Genomic DNA, 16143 nt, shown 5'->3' on the forward strand with positions numbered 1-16143 from the left:
GGCAATAACTCAGCCAGAAAGGGGACAAGGAGGGGATGTCGGGGTGGAGGGGGGAAAGAAAAAAGAAAGGGGACAAGGAGGGTGAGTGCAAAAGGATAGAGGGGTTGAGAGCTGGCTGCACCTATGGGAAAGGCTGTCTCATAAACGAGGCACGGATTTGCCCAACATTATCCCCTATGTGGACATTACAGGAAAGCGGGTCTCAGACAAAATTAGAAATGGCTTTCTAAACCAGAGTTGGCCTGGGGAACCACTGAATCCAGTTCTGTCTGTTGGCTATTACAGTTCCAGGGAAGTCTACCCGTTCTAACAGGGACTAAACATGGTTAGTTGACACTTCGCAGGGAGGTGATGTAAGGAAAATTATAGCTGAAGAGTGAGGAATAGTTAGATTAAGCACTTTATTCGATTTTCTGTAACATTATTTTTTATGTATATGAACTACCATCCTGGAGTCCACTCTTCTTTATATTTCTGTTGATGTCAGAAGTATCAAATGTGGCTTAAGGAGTCCATTCCCAACACCGTCCTTAGTCTCAGATTGTTGGGACTCCGTTCTGGGTCCTAACTCTAGATATTAAAGCACAGACTATGGGTGATAAAGAAAGAAGACTTGCAATTTTGGTGCAATGATGCTACTGTTGTCTAATGGACACCACCAAAACCTAGAGGGATGAGATCCACGTGGTACCTGGCAATGTTAAAAACAAGAAAACTAACAAAGGGCGGGACCATATGATCATAAAATATAAACTTGAGTGGAGATCCAGGAACTTCACAGGAAGAAAGGGAATAGAGACCATTTGGGTGAGAATGCAAATAGAAACAAACAGAAATGTAGCTATGACTCTCTCCTACCTCACACTATGGCCACAGTGCTTGCTAAAAGTAACTGTCCAGATTCCCTGCTTTTATTTTCCTAACTTAGTGTTTTTATACCTGACCCTCTGATCCTTGGCTTTCCATGGCTTTTTTTTTAAAAAAAAATCTTTATTGGAGTATAATTGCTTTACCTTTGATATCTGCCTCTAGCCCCTTAGTTTTGGGGCTGAGGCTTATTCTACTTCTGGCTTATTGGATCCAGCTTCCTTGATCTGAACATGTAGTTTCAGCATTCTCTGCAGCCCCAACAGGGGATGTCTTCGTGCCTCCAAACCCATCCTACCTCTTGAACCAGAAGGTTGCTCCCAGCGGGGTTTGGACAACACAAGCCTCTTGGCCCAACGAAAGGTACGGATGGGGCCTCCCTAAAGCAAATCACAAAACTTGAACAGAGAGAGAATATAGCTGGGAAGGGATCCTTCAATTACCCAGGTTTGAGAGCTCTACCTCTTTTAAAGAAGAAGCCCTAAAAAATGCCTGCGTGGCTCAAAAAGTGAGAGGAATAAATGAGGGGAATGGCTGTCGAGCCAACCACAAAGGCTGTGATAGGAGAGTGACAGAATGTTTAGGGAGAACATCTTTGGGTTCCTAACAAGAGAAAGACAAGAGTGCTCGGTGTTGTTAGTCAGGGCTATAGGCTTCTCATAAGTCCATTTCAGAAAGTACAGAGCGGTGATGGCTCTTCTCCCATTTACCAGCAACTGTAAAAAGGAAATGTAGCATAAAATGCCCAGGAAGCTCTCAGAAATGAAATTTGGAGGATGTAACAGTAAATGAAGAAATAAGGACTGTGGGTGTGGGGGGCACTGTAACCAGAGTGTTCTCTGCTCAGCAAAGACAAAGAGGACAGGAACAAATTATGGAAGTAATGGGGCAAACTGACACCAAAGGCAGAAGTATGAGTCAGAGCAGTGCCAAGTTGGCTAAGTGCCAGACAGAGAGAATTTTTGTGGGAAATGCTATCGAACATAAGATGTATCAATCAAAGAACAAATATACTGCTCAGTGAAGATAGAGTAATATTAACAAGTGTCAGAGAGAAGGCACAACTATTTTATTCCTAGTTTTGCTTCCGTATTTCTCACCAGAGGAATACTTGGTAAACCAAAAGCATCAGATAAGCACATTTAAAAAGATGTGATGCCCACCACATGTGGAGATTTTAAGACAGCACTTAGCTTCTTTAGATCTGTTCAAGTGGTCAGATCGATCAAGGTGAACTTTGTCCCATGACCTTGAATTTATAGATGAGATTGTGAAACCATGGTCAGTAGTGTTTTGGGACATCACAGGAAACCAGAGCAGAGCTGGAGCCCTGGAGACAGGCGACCATTGATCCTGGTCCTCGAAAAAATGCACGCTGATGAGGTTGACTTTGTTCTTGGGCAAATCTCTGCATCTATTCTGGAATGGGTTATTGATGAGGGGGCCTCGAGAAGTGGTCCCTAAGAGGAGAGTGAATACTGAAGAAAACTAGCCTCTTTCCCTTTTGAGAGAAGATTTCTTTTTTTTTAATATAAATTTATTTATTTATTTATTTGTTTGTTTATTTATTTATTTATTTATGGCTGCATTGGGTCTTCGTTGCTGTGCACGGGCTTTCTCTAGCTGCAGCGAGCAGGGGCTACTCTTCATTGCGGTGTGCAGGCTTCTCATTGCTGTGGCTTCTCTTGTTGCGGAGCACGGGCTCTAGGAGCCGGGCTTCAGTAGTTGTGGCTCGTGGGCTCAGTAGTTGTGGCGCACGGGCTTAGTTGCTCCGCAGCATGTGGAATCTTCCCGGACCAGGGCTCAAACCCGTGTCCCCTGCACTGGCAGGAGGATTCTTAACCACTGCACCACCAGGGAAGTCCCTTGAGAGAAGATTTCTACACTGAGAAGCTGGTCAGTGCTGTAGACACAGTGCACGGGGGTTTTATGAGGCATTTGATGCTGGCTGTGCTCCCTCTGTGGAGGGGATGAAGAAATGTAAATGAATGATACCCCAGAAGGGTTTGTACTTGAGTGAACAAGTCCAATGTCAACAGTGTTGATTAATTTTCTCATAGTTCTCCGCTTGGCTTATTCTATTCAGTATTTTAATCAATGACATACATACAGACAGAAGGTAATGTTTATCTGATTTGCAAATAATAGTATCAAAGTTAGAAAACAACGTGACAGGCATATATGCAATTTAATAAGAATTTAAAAGTTTCCAAAATGGAAAAAGGGGAAACACTGCTTTAAAAGTCTTAAGGCTTTTTTCCATTGAGTACAAGTTGATGAGTCATAAGGGAGTTTCTTCTGATCCCTAAGAGTCTATAACTTCATAAGCGTTAATAATACTTAAATAACAACTGTAGCAGCTACAGCCACAGCAAAACATAAAGCAAACAAAAGTTCATTGCTTCTTTTGGCTGACTCTAAGTACATAATTAAAAGATTTTTAAAGGCCTAATATTTCCAAACACCATTCCAATAACATTGCAACTGCATCAAAATCACCCATGCAAAGACTGTTTCCATAAACATGTGCTTCCCAAACATACATTACGTTAAAGTGAGCAGAAACAATTGATATGATTCCAAGAATGTAACAGTCATGTGGAAAATTCACTTTACTTCTTGGCCGGCTGCCTCAGTTTCCCCTCCTGCTAAATAGGGATGGATAATACTTGCCAGCACAGCTTGAGAGAAGTGGGTCACAGAGATCAACGAGTCAATCTTTGCCAAGTCCTTTGGCCTGATTCCTTGGAGGAAAATTCTTGAGCCTCCTGCTCATCTTGTCAAGGATAGTACTCGTTCTACAGTGTAGAGGTTTGGGACTCACCACCCAAGCTTCCCATTGACTGCTCTGTGGTGGGGCTCTGGGTGGTTCCTTAGGAGACTGAAGATGCTCATCACCAGGCCTGGGGTGCAGAACTCGCAATGGGTACCATGGCCTTTAGCAATCCTTCTCTAAAAGCAGAGAACACAGAGGATCCAGCCTGAAAGCTGAGGGGTAAGAAGCTCTCAGAAATGAGGCAGAGGCTCTGACTGGTACAACTAAAGGTCGGCACAGGCCCGGCAGGTATAGGCTGGAAGTGCTGTGATTATTCACATGTAAGACGCCAAGGGATGCTTTCTGGGGAGAGAGTCCATTGATGTCTCTGGGGAGGAAGTCCTCGAAGTTAACCTGGGGCATGACTTCAAGGGCACAGTTTGGATTCAACCAAGACCACAGACATTGAGATTATCTGCTTTTATTTTGTTCTCCCTCTCATTCTGCTACCACTTGGGGAAAAAATTGAATTCGAGTGATTTGTTGTAAAGTCTTCTGTCCATAGAGAGAGCTCCAGCTTTTCTACTTCCTATTCCCGCTGAAGGGTTAGCTGGTGTTTCATTCATTTTTGGACATTTGTACTAATGCAGCTGAGTACCTGAGTTTAAAAATCCCACACAAACCAGCCTTGAGACTGATGCGCCCAGCTGTGTGCCTCTGATGGTGTGAGGGGCTTCGTGGGAGTAAAAGGACAAAAGGTCGGTGAGGTTCCTTCCCCCTGGCCTCCGGTTCAGTGGTCTGCCGGCGACCTTCCTGGCACACCAATGCCTTATGGTGTGGGAGGGTATTTTAGCACGAGACATAGTCCTTACCCCCAAAATGTTTATTACTTATTCAACATATATAGTCTTGACTAAAGACTATCACATAGCATGCCAAATTCAAATATCTAAGTCACAAAAGTTTTTTTTTTTTTTTAAGTATTTTCTTCTGGCTAGAATTAGCAGCTTGGCCATTTACACAGATCAAACACAGAATAGGCAACCTTGTCTTTTTCATTTCGTTATAGGAAACAAGATAAATGTGCATTTCTGTGTCTTTGTGCATAGGTCCCAAAACCTTCCTGCAGGAAGGATTCCTCCCTGAGGCAATTAGATGGTCTGAAGTGACTCAGAGAGTCACTCCCTCTGCACCACTTGCCCGTACATTTTTACAGAAGTGTAATAAGCTTCAAATAATAATAAAGAAAGCCACAGAATGAAAAAAGAAATTAAGGAAATGTTACTATTTCTTCCTATGAGAGGGACAGAGACCTTCACCTACCATATCTATTTTCTTTACATCTTTACTGGAGTATAATTGCTTTACAATGGTGTGTTAGTTTCTGCTGTATAACAAAGTGAATCAGCTATACATATACATATATCCCCATATCTCCTCCCTCTTGTGTCTCCCTCCCACCCTCCCTATCCCACCCCTCTAGGTGGTCACAAAGCACCGAACTGATCTCCCTGTGCTATGCAGCTGCTTCCCACTAGCCATCTGTTTTACTTTTTCGCCTACCATCTTTGTCCTCTAAAACCATAAGCCATGGCCCAAACAGCTAAAGGAGTCACCTAGATCTATATTTATCCTGAACTCATTAACCTATGCTTTTACCTGAACTAGATCAATCCTGGTTTTGGTGCTTCCTATGCCTTCTAAGGTGGCGGCAGCAGCCCCATCGAGAGAGCAGATGGGCACCAGGCAGGCAGCGACGGAGGCGTGACTTCAGAGTTCACACAGTGAAGCCGAAAAGAATTGGCACAGTGACAGCAGCAGTTTCTAAAAAAGAAAAAGGAAAATGTATTTAGATGATTATAATAGTAATTACTTTGATATGAATACAATTAGTTAAGTATGTATCAAAGCTGGGCCATTACATCAATGATTTGGAACTTGAGTATGGAGACCTAAAAATAAATATTCTATTACTTGGAATTAAAAAAGCCATTTCCCCCTCCCAACTATCTTGTTGAAAAATAGTTTTGGAGTTGAAATGGTCTCTGTTTACTCCTATACCCTTTTCGGTTTGCCAGCTGTTATATGTCTGGTCAAATAAATTCGTTACCCTTCAAACAATCTCCAGGTTACCTGTGATCTTATAAAAGACCCAGAGGATATGAGGAAGAAGTTAAGAGACCACCTTGAAGGCAAGTCATTCAATAACTTCAGCAGCGTGTAAACTCCACGAGGGCAGGTAACTTTGGTTCCCAGTGCCTAGGACAGGGGAAGCTTGATAGATACTGGTTGAATAAGTAATGAGGATAATTGGGCATTTCCCCTAAATGTTCAGGCTTGTGAATGCACATGAAATTCATTGTACCTCTCAAGAGGAGGAGAGAACTTGAGTTTGACCCTGAATATGGTCATCTGTCTACAGGAGCGTTATTAGGAAGGGGGAGAGCAGGCTTTTAGATCTCTCCTGGGGTCTCTCTCTCTTTTTAATTCACACAAAGACAGGAAAGGAGGAAGTATCTAAAAGGCACACAAACCATCGAAAATGGAAAATTTCTAATATAATTGGAGCCTCCCCAGTACCACTTCTTTTAAACAAGGAAACGTAGGATAATTGGAAGAGAATATAATACAACTTTGGGTGCTTGGCCTAAGAAAAGAAAAAGAAATCTATAGCCATCCATCACAAAATGCCTGAACTTTCAATTCATTCATAAATCGATGATGGAATGAGCAGAGGGGATGTAGTGAATTAGAGCTGGTTTTCTGCATGGTTGTGGGACACAACCCAATGCTGTCATGACACCTTTATACAGTCACAAGAATGTGAAGATGTCAAAGTGGAAAGAAGGTACACAAACAAGGTACTGCTGCCTGTTGAGTTTCTAAGGGCACTTTTCACACTTTTTTTTGGTATTGAAACAAGCAAACAAAAATCAATGTCTCTCAGGGTCCTTCTCTTTTTTTTTTTTTTTCCTACATCTTTATTGGAGTATAATTGCTTTACACTGGTGTGTTAGTTTCTGCTTTATAACAAAGTGAATCAGTTATACATATACATATGTTCCCATATCTCTTCCCTCTTGCGTCTCCCTCCCTCCCACCCTCCCTATCCCACCCCTCTAGGTGGTCACAAACCACCGAGCTGATCTCCCTGTGCTATGCGGCTGCTTCCCACTAGCTATCTATTTTACATTTGGTAGTGTATATATGTCCGTGCCACTCTCTCGCTTTGTCACAGCTTACCCTTCTCCCTCCCCATATCCTCAAGTCCATTCTCTAGTAGGTCTGTGTCTTTACTCCTGTCTTACCCTTAGGTTCTTCATGACATTTTTTTTTTTTTCTTAAATGGTGGGTTTCACTTCTTTCCAGATTGCAGGTATAGATGTGTTTTCTGGTCTCCAAACCTGCCCCAGGACAAGTCTACAGGGGGCTCCTGTCTTTACACTGTGATTGAAGGTTAGGAATCAGTCAGAACACCCTCCAGGAGGCCGGACTGTCAGCCGCAGTCTGGGGCTCAACTCTGGTGAATTCAGGCAGACCCCAGCTCTCCAGAGCTCTCACTGGTCAACCCTCAGTTGCATAGAGGGTCAGTGCAGACAGTGATCACGTGCTCACAGCTGGCCTGGCGGCTGGCCCTGGAGACCAAGGCAGGACCCTCAGCTACATGTGACACTGACCAAGAGGCTGAGGGCCCCCATGAACTTTAGTTTCTCAGAATGAATCAGGTGTCAGGGAGTGGGGCTCAAAAACTCCCACATTTCAAACAATATTTCCAGGTGATCATTATCCTTGCTTAAATTCAGGAACCATTGTTTTATACCATTCCATTTGCAAGACAAGCCACTTACTTTAATCCTACCTACAATCAAAATGTTTGTAATGTCTATTTAGGTCTTCCGCCCATTTTTAAATTGGATTGTTTGTTTTTTTGATATTGAGCTCCATGAGCTGTTTGTATATTTTGGAGATTAATCCTTTGTCTGTTGTTTCATTTGCAAATATTTTCTCCCATTCTGAGGGTTGTCTTTTTGTCTTGTTTATGGTTTCCTTTGCTGTGCAAAAGCTTTTAAGTTTAATTAAGTCCCATTTGTTTATTTTTGTTTTTATTTCTGTTACTCTAGGAGGTGGGTCAAAAAAGATCTTGCTCTGGTTTATGTCAAAGAATGTTTTTCCTATGTTTTCCTCTAAGAGTTTTATAGTGTCTGGTCTTACATTTAAGTCTTTAATCCATCTGGAGTTTATTTTTGTGTATGGTGTTAGGTAGTGTTCTAATTTCATTATAAAGATCTATTTTAAAAAAAAAGAAGCTCACATTACATCTCCTAGTCAAGGCCTATCCCTGTGAATACAGATCAGCCTTATCAAGCTGCTGATTAGAAGAGGGAGGAGGTGGTAGAGTCAGCTAAGCTAGGGCTGGTGTAAGTTGGCACAGTTGCCTTATTTAATATTATTTAATTGCTAAATAAACTGATTCAGTGAATCAGCCCCACAGTCAAATGATGTAACAAGCAATAAATCTGGTTAAAAAAAAATGTTTGTAATGAAGCATGATAGGAAGAAACAGTTCTAAACTTTGCAAGAGAGATTGCAAAGTTTCCAGAGTTTCTTATTAGCTTTGATTTCCCAAACAAACAAAAAGATACAGTGTTTTCTCAGGTAGAATAATAAATTTACTTCAGGATCTGAATTACTCTCAATGACCCCTGCAGAGGAAATGATTCTATAGATTGAGGCAGTTTACCTGTAGCCCGTTATTTCTGAATAATAAGAATCATTCGGACTATGCTTGTTGATCTTGTTTGCCTGAGTTGATCAAACATCACTCTTTGCAATTATAAAATTACATAACACTGTATTGTATTTGGCTTTATTTTGTCCAAATGTTTGCCTTTGTGTCAGAGGATAACCAACAAGGATTTGCATTCTAACACAACACGGGTTTCAGGAAAATAATAAAAGATTATGAAATACTGAATATTATAAACTTTTTAAATTCTTGAGTTCACAGAGTTGAGTAAATTGGTTTTAACTCTCAATACTACCTATAAAACATACTCTTTGTTTGTCACTCATATTTGCAAAGTTAAGAAAACAAGACCTTGGCGGTAGTAATCAAATAGCATGATTTCAGCACCCACGGGAAAACATTTGCACAACTCACTGCCACTTCCCGTTGGTGAAGGGATTCTAGAAGGCTTGCCACCACCTGAGGAGAGGAAACTTGGTCCAGGGGAAGCAGCACAAACTCTGGGAGCAGAAAGATGAGAAGCAATGTCCCTCTGATGCCTATTAGCTGAGTGATCTGGGGCATATAGCTGCCCTGAGCCTCCATTTCTGTACACAGCCCTACGTGGAGGGGGCACACATGGGACCATTATGCTCAGTTTCAACCTCAACTGCCTCTTCCTCTCTACCAGTGGGACTGAGAACAACGATGCTGGGTTGCCCTTCAGGTCCAGCGTTAAAGACAGTGAAAAGCAAAGTGCACATTCCATTCGTGGATTGTGTCTTAGTTAAATCTCAAGAACTCAAAACAAAAGTGGGACCAGAAAATTCTTTTGCCCTTTGTCCTAATTTAAGGACAAAGGTCTGATTTAAGCCCACTTAAAGAAGTAACAGATTGGGCTTCCCTGGTGGCGCAGTGGTTGGGAGACTGCCTTCCGATGCAGGGGACGTGGGTTCGTGCCCCGGTCCGGGAGGATCCCACGTGTCGTGGAGCTGCTGGGCCCGTGGGCCATGGCCGCTGGGCCTGCGTGTCCGGAGCCTGTGCTTCGCAACGGGAGAGGCCACAATGGTGAGAGGATCGTGTACTGAAAAAAAAAAAAAAAAAAAGTAACAGATTAAAATGTAAACTAACTGTAAAATTTATCCCTAGCTTTCCGGGATGACGTCTCTTCTAGTCTTGCTGGTGAAAAGTTTTATAATTAGTTGCAAATGATCTGAAGATTTTACACTCCTAATTTGTGTGTGTCGGGGGAGGGTGGCTTGAGGCAGAGGGGAGGAAGGAAGTGGGGAGGAAGAGAGAGATGCGGAAGATGGTCATAAAGAGAAATCGATGCCTAACACTTAGTGAATACAATCTAATTTGGCATGCAATTACCAAATGTAGTTTGAAGACATCAACATAATCCAGTGCTTTTCATCTAGTAGTCCTAATGCATTTTACAAGTAGATTCCACCCCCTCCTCCCAGAGACCTACAGATTGATGGGGTGCCATGGTCACTGAGTCAATCACCAGTTCACGCGCTGGTCACCTGAACCTAATACCTTCTTGCTACCATGGTTTCTTTCTCTACATAAATTTAGAAACTACAGCGTGATAAACTTACCTTCCTTCCATTCACAAAGAAAACAAGTTCATCTGACTCCTTAGAATGAGACATTACGCCAGAATAATTGGCTGAATGTCGTGGAGTTGCACCGAAAGCACCTGCTGCTGTGTCCACCTGAGCCAGGGGCCGAGATGTTCCCATGGGAGGATGACCAGCAGGACAGAGGGCAGCCCCGAGGGGTGATTCTGGTCTGCTCTCTGTCTGTGTTCCTGCCGTCAAATCCTGTTTGCCTGCCTCTCAGTTGTCTTATTTCCCTGCCTCCCTCTGTTAGCCTCACTTTCCTCCTCCCTTAGGCCAATTTGAAGGGTCAATCTCAATCTAGTTCTTACACAATGTACACTTTTCCCTGCCCTAGGGGCGACCCACCGGAATAAAATTTCTTCTTACAGGGGCTTCCCTGGTGGCGCAGTGGTTGGGAGTCTACCTGCCAATGCAGGGGACACGGCTTCGAGCCCCGGTCCGGGAGGATCCCACATGCCGCGGAGCGGCTGGGCTCGTGGGCCATGGCCGCTGAGCCTGCGCGTCGGGAGCCTGTGCTCCGCAACGGGAGGGGCCGAAGCAGTGAGAGGCCCGCGCACCGCGATGAAGACTGGCCCCCGCTTGCCACAACTAGAGAAAGCCCTCGCACGGAAACGAAGACCCAACACAGCCATAAATAGATAAATAAATAAATTAAAAAAATTTTTTCTTCTTACAGCCAGCAACAAGAACTTTCTTTAATCTGAAATGGAACTAAATCATGTAGCTGTAATGCATTCAGGTGTGTTTTTAGTTGTTAATGTATTTGTTTTTAAATTATGAAACTAATGCTTATTTTTTTTAAATCAAAACCACAAAATTGTATAAAGTAAAAGCGAAAATTCTCCTTCCCAATTTTCACTTTTCAGAGTTAACTATTACCAGATTCCTCTGTATCCATACAGAATTTTTCCATGCGTATATGAAATATATGTACGTACATGAATCTAGAAAGTGAAATCAAACTATTCATATTACTTCGAAATTTGCTTTTCTCAAGTTACTTAGGCGCTTTGTGCCTCAATTGCCTCACCTGTGAAATGGACAAAAATAGTAGTATCTCTCTGGGGATTGCTGTGAGGATTCAATCAGCTAATAGGTGTACTTAGAACAGCACCTGGCACCTAGTAAGTTCTCAATAAATGTTAACTATTTTTATTATTATCATAATTTATTAAACTGTCCTCTAAGTTTACATTGTTTTCCATTTTTCACTATTACAAGTAGGCTTTATCTTTGCACATTTGAGCAAGTATTTCTGCTGCACAAATTCTGAGAACTGGAATTCCTGGGTTGGAGGATGTGCATGCTACTAGGTCCAACTAAACTGGCTTCCAAAATGTGCAGTAATACAATGAATCGTGTATGAGAGAGTGTCTGTTTCCCCATATGCTTCGCCAGCACTGAGTACCATCCATCCTTGGCATTTTTCAAATATCTGGGGGGAATTTCAGTTCATAATTGGCATTTCTTCTGTTATTGTGAGATATTCCATCTTGCTATAGATTTAGTGAATATTTTTATTTATTCTTCTGTCCTCTATTTTCTATTAGGTTTTTTACTTTCTTACTAATTTGAAGAATTCTCTTTTAATTAATTTATTTTTATTTTTGGCTGTGTTGGGTCTTCGTTTCTGTGCAAGGGCTTTCTCTAGTTGCGGCTAGCGGGGGCCACTCTTCATCGCGGTGCGTGGGCCTCTCACTGTCGTGGCCTCTCTTGTTGCGGAGCACAAGCTCCAGACGTGCAGGCTCAGTAGTTGTGGCTCACGGGCCCAGTTGCTCCGCGACATATGGGATCCTCCCAGACCAGGGCTCGAACCCGTGTCCCCTGCACTAGCAGGCAGATTCTCAACCACTTCACCATCAGGGAAGCCCTGAAGAATTTTCTTATATACAAGGGATATTAACCATAATCTGCTGTAAATGTCCAGGTATTTTATGCTGGTTTGTTAACTGTCCACTGGAGACATCACATATAGCCCTTCAATTGCGAGTATCCTGCATCTGGGAGGATGGAGTTCCATCCTCACAAGGCTTCCAGATGGCATGTCCGTTGTACCCTCTCTAGGTCATTCCATTGCCCAGGCGCTTCTGAGTGGTACATATGTGATATGACCATTGGATCCCATATCTCACGCTTACCTCACCCTGCTGCAAAGCAGGTGACAGTATTTGCTGTAAATTGTTCTGAGGTGATGTTATGGGGGATCCTACAAGAGCAGATTTAATACTAAGTAAGCCCTTAGGCAGTGGTGATGGCTGAGGTCCTGGAGGCAGGCACAGCAAAACTTCACCCAAGACATGCATCTCTTTCTGTTAAAATAAATCACAGCTCCTTCCAGGGTAGAAGTGTTCAATGTTGTCAGCTTGCCACCAAGTGGCGAATTGGCCTCCTGGAAGGATGCTGCCAAACTGGGGACTAGCTTTGGTCTGTATTGGGGGCCGGTTGGACATTCAGCATCAGCTACATGGATGCACAGGGCCCATCCCTGCCCTCCTGGCCCTTCCCACATCCATTGTGTCAGCAGTGGAGTGACCAGGGACAGAGGTGGCTAATGTCAAATGCCATTTTGTCTACTTTGCCTCTTTCATGGTGGGTGTTTTCTGCTAGAACTGGAATTCCTGGGTCGAAGGGTATGTACACTGCTGGGTCCAACTAAATCACCTTCCAAAATGTGTGCGGTAGTACAACCAATCAAGTATGAGATTGTCACTACTACACATGAGTCCATATGTATTTTAACCTTGGGCCACTCAGCTTTCCACACAAAGTGGATGACCAGGTGCGCCATCCAAAGCTCTGCCCATCAGGAGAATCGGCCCTCACCACCTCTGAGTGGGGCTGTAGTGAAGACACCACCCATACCTGGCTTGTACACACAGACTGAGCCCAGCCATCTGTGAACCAAGCTGCCTTTTCCTTTGTCCATCGGTTTGTCACAGAGGAGCTCTCACTCCACCGTGTAGCCACAGGGCTGATTTGCGGGAGACATGCTGATGTGACAGTAGTGGGTAACGGGGTCTGGGTTACCTGCAGCTTTTGCTTGTTCCTCCAATTCCTGCTTGTGTTTGGGTTTGGATGTGCCACTTCCAACTTACCTTATTGCTTCTGGGCTTGCTTAATTGCATTTTAACAAGATCCTCAAGTTATTTGCGTGCATTTTAAAATGAGAGAAGCACGACACAGTATCAGACAGACAAAAGGATAGGTCGAAGTGATAGTGTCTTCAAGGCACAGGACACAGGCAAAGGTTCCAAAGCGAGAATCAGAACGGGAAGTGTTCATGGTAAAAGAGAGGGGGTTGTGAGATAATGCTGGAGAGGTAGGCAGGAGCCAGATCACTGAGGGTACACACGCCACCTTAGGGACTTGGAACAGTATTCTGGTGGGATGAGTAGGAAGCCATGGCAGGATTTGAGGCAAGATCGTAACATGATCATATTGTGTGTGTGTGTGTGTGTGTGTCCATACTTCTACACGTAACTTTGGCTTTAATCTGGAGAATGGTTTGGAAGGGAAACAAAATGAACACGGGCAAAGATGAGGAGGCTACCGCAATAGTCAAGTTAGAAATAATGATGGTTTGGAACAACATGGGAACAAAGAGGGTGAGAGGCAGAGGTAAGACACTTCTCTGAGGTGGGAGTAACAGGACTTGCGCACCTGGAGGACGGAGCATCTCGGATCACTCCCCCCTTCCCCCCAACCCCGGGCTTTGGCTCAGCATCTTGTGGACGGCTGCACTGACAAGAAGATCTATTTGGGACCCATTAAGATGGAGGTGCCTTTGAGACATCCAAGTGGCAGTGACAGAGAAGTTGGGTTTCCAAAGCTGGACTTGGAGTGAGAGAAGCCCAGGCTGCAGGCAGAGAAGCCACAGGAGTGAAGGCACCCGCCAGGGAGAGGGAGTGAGATGAGAGATGAGGACCCACGGCTCCCTGGGAGATCCCAGCATTTATAGACGTGGGCTGGAGGAGGGGTTGGCAAAGGGAGGAAAGGAGAGGGGGAGAAAGCAGAAGACACAGAAAACCTGGGGGAGCCAAGTTGTGAGGATCCTAAGAATGTGCCCTCCTTTGATCTGTGTCACCACAGCATCCAGGGTGAGACCTTAAAATGGGTCAGTTCATGTTACTTCTCTGCTCTGCATTTCACTCAGGTTAAAAGCCCACGTCCTCCCAGTGGTCTCAAGGCTCTGCTTGTCTGCCCCTCCCCAGGCCTGTTCCAGGCTCACAAGCGCCATTTCTGTCCACAGAGAGGCAGGCACGCTGCCCCCAAATGCTCTGACGTGCTCTTCCTCCAGGTACCTTCTTGGCTCAGACCCTCACCATCCTCATCCCCAGACCTACCAGCTGCAACCAGCTCCAGGCCTCCCTCACTCTCCGTCGCCTTAACCTTGTCCTACTTGCATTGTTCCCTCAGCACTCGGCTCCATCAATCACACTCTGTAATTCAATTATATTTATTATTTTCTGTCTGTCTCCCCTGACTAGATTATAATCTTCACAAGGGCAGGGATCTTTGTTGATCTGGTTTACTGTTATGTCCTAAGTGACTAGAACAGTGCCTGGCACATAGTAGGTGCTCCATAATCATTTGTGATATGAATGAGAAAGTCTGCTCTTTAAAGGGTTTTAATGTAACCATGTGTAACCATAATAAGAATGACCTTAGTCTTTAGTCCTAGGCCATTGAAGAAGTTTTGCCATCTTACCTGGCTCTGGGACAAGAGTCAAGAGTTGAAAGTGTGACAGGGAGAAGATATTATACTCTAGTCTCTAGTCCTTTATACATCAGTGCTGATGTTTCTCTCTGCCATTAATGGACATGGAGGTTTTCAGCGATTCTGTCTTGCTGCTTAATCCACTTTGAGGTTTCCTGTCACTAAAGGCCATTGGGATAAATTTCTTATGAATCTCACAACTTCTCACTCTTCCATGTTTTCTGTTTCTCACATACCATAAAATTCACTCTTTTAAAGTGTGTATAATTCAGTGGTTTTTAGTATATACACAGGTTGTTCACCCATCATCACTATCCAATTCCAAAACATTGTCAACAGCCTGAAAAGAAACCCCACACCCATTAGCCATCACCGTCCCATTCCCTTTTCCCCTCAGGGCCTGGCAACCATTAATCTACTTTCTGTTTCTATGAATTTGCCTATTCTGGACATTTCATAGACGGAATCACACTATTAATATGTGGCCTTTTGTGCCTGGCTACTTTCACTCAGATAATATTGTCAAGGTCCATCCATGTTGTAGCGTGTATCAGTATCTCATTCGTTGTATGGCTCAATAATATTCCCTTATATAGATATACCACATATATCAGTTTACAGAGTTGGGCTGTTTCCAGTTTGGGCTATTATAAATAATGCTATGAACCTTTGTGTACAAGTTTTTTTTTTTTTTTTTTTTTTTTTTTTTTTTTTTTTGCGGTACACGGGCCTCTCACTGTTGTGGCCTCTCCCGTTGCGGAGCGCAGGCTCTGGACGCGCAGGCTCAGTGGCCATGGCTCATGGGCCCAGCTGCTCCATGGCACGTGGGATCCTCCCGGACCGGGGCACGAACCTGCGTCCCCTGCATCGGCAGGTGGACTCCCAACCACTGCGCCACCAAGGAAGCCCATAAATAATGCTATGAACCTTTTTGTACAAGTTTTTGTGTGAACATACGTTTTCAATTCTCTTGAGTATACATGTAAGAGTGGTCATATGCTAACTACATGTTTAACTTTCTGAGGAACTGCCAAACTGTTTGCCAGAGGACCTGCACCATTTTCATTCTCCCCAGCAATGGATAAGGGTTCCAATTGCTTCACATTCTTGCCAGCACTTACTATTGTCCATCATTTTGATTACAGCCATCCTAGTGGGTGGGAAATGATATCTCATTGTGGTTTTCATTGGCATTTTCTTCATGACTAATGAGTTTGAGCATCTTTTCATGGCTTATTGGCCACCTAGATGTCTTTGGAGAAATGTCTATTTAATTCCTTTGCCCATTTAAAAATTGGGTCATTTATCTTTTTATTGTTGAGTTGTAAGAGTTTTAAAATATATTCTGCACACTAGATCTTTATCAGACATATGATTTGCAAATATTTTCAATACTTTCTCCTGTCCTGTGGTGTGTCTTTTCAATTTCTCATAGTGTCTTCTGAAGCAC

Source organism: Mesoplodon densirostris, chromosome 8, assembly GCF_025265405.1.
Source record: "Mesoplodon densirostris isolate mMesDen1 chromosome 8, mMesDen1 primary haplotype, whole genome shotgun sequence".
NCBI lineage: Eukaryota > Metazoa > Chordata > Mammalia > Artiodactyla > Ziphiidae > Mesoplodon > Mesoplodon densirostris.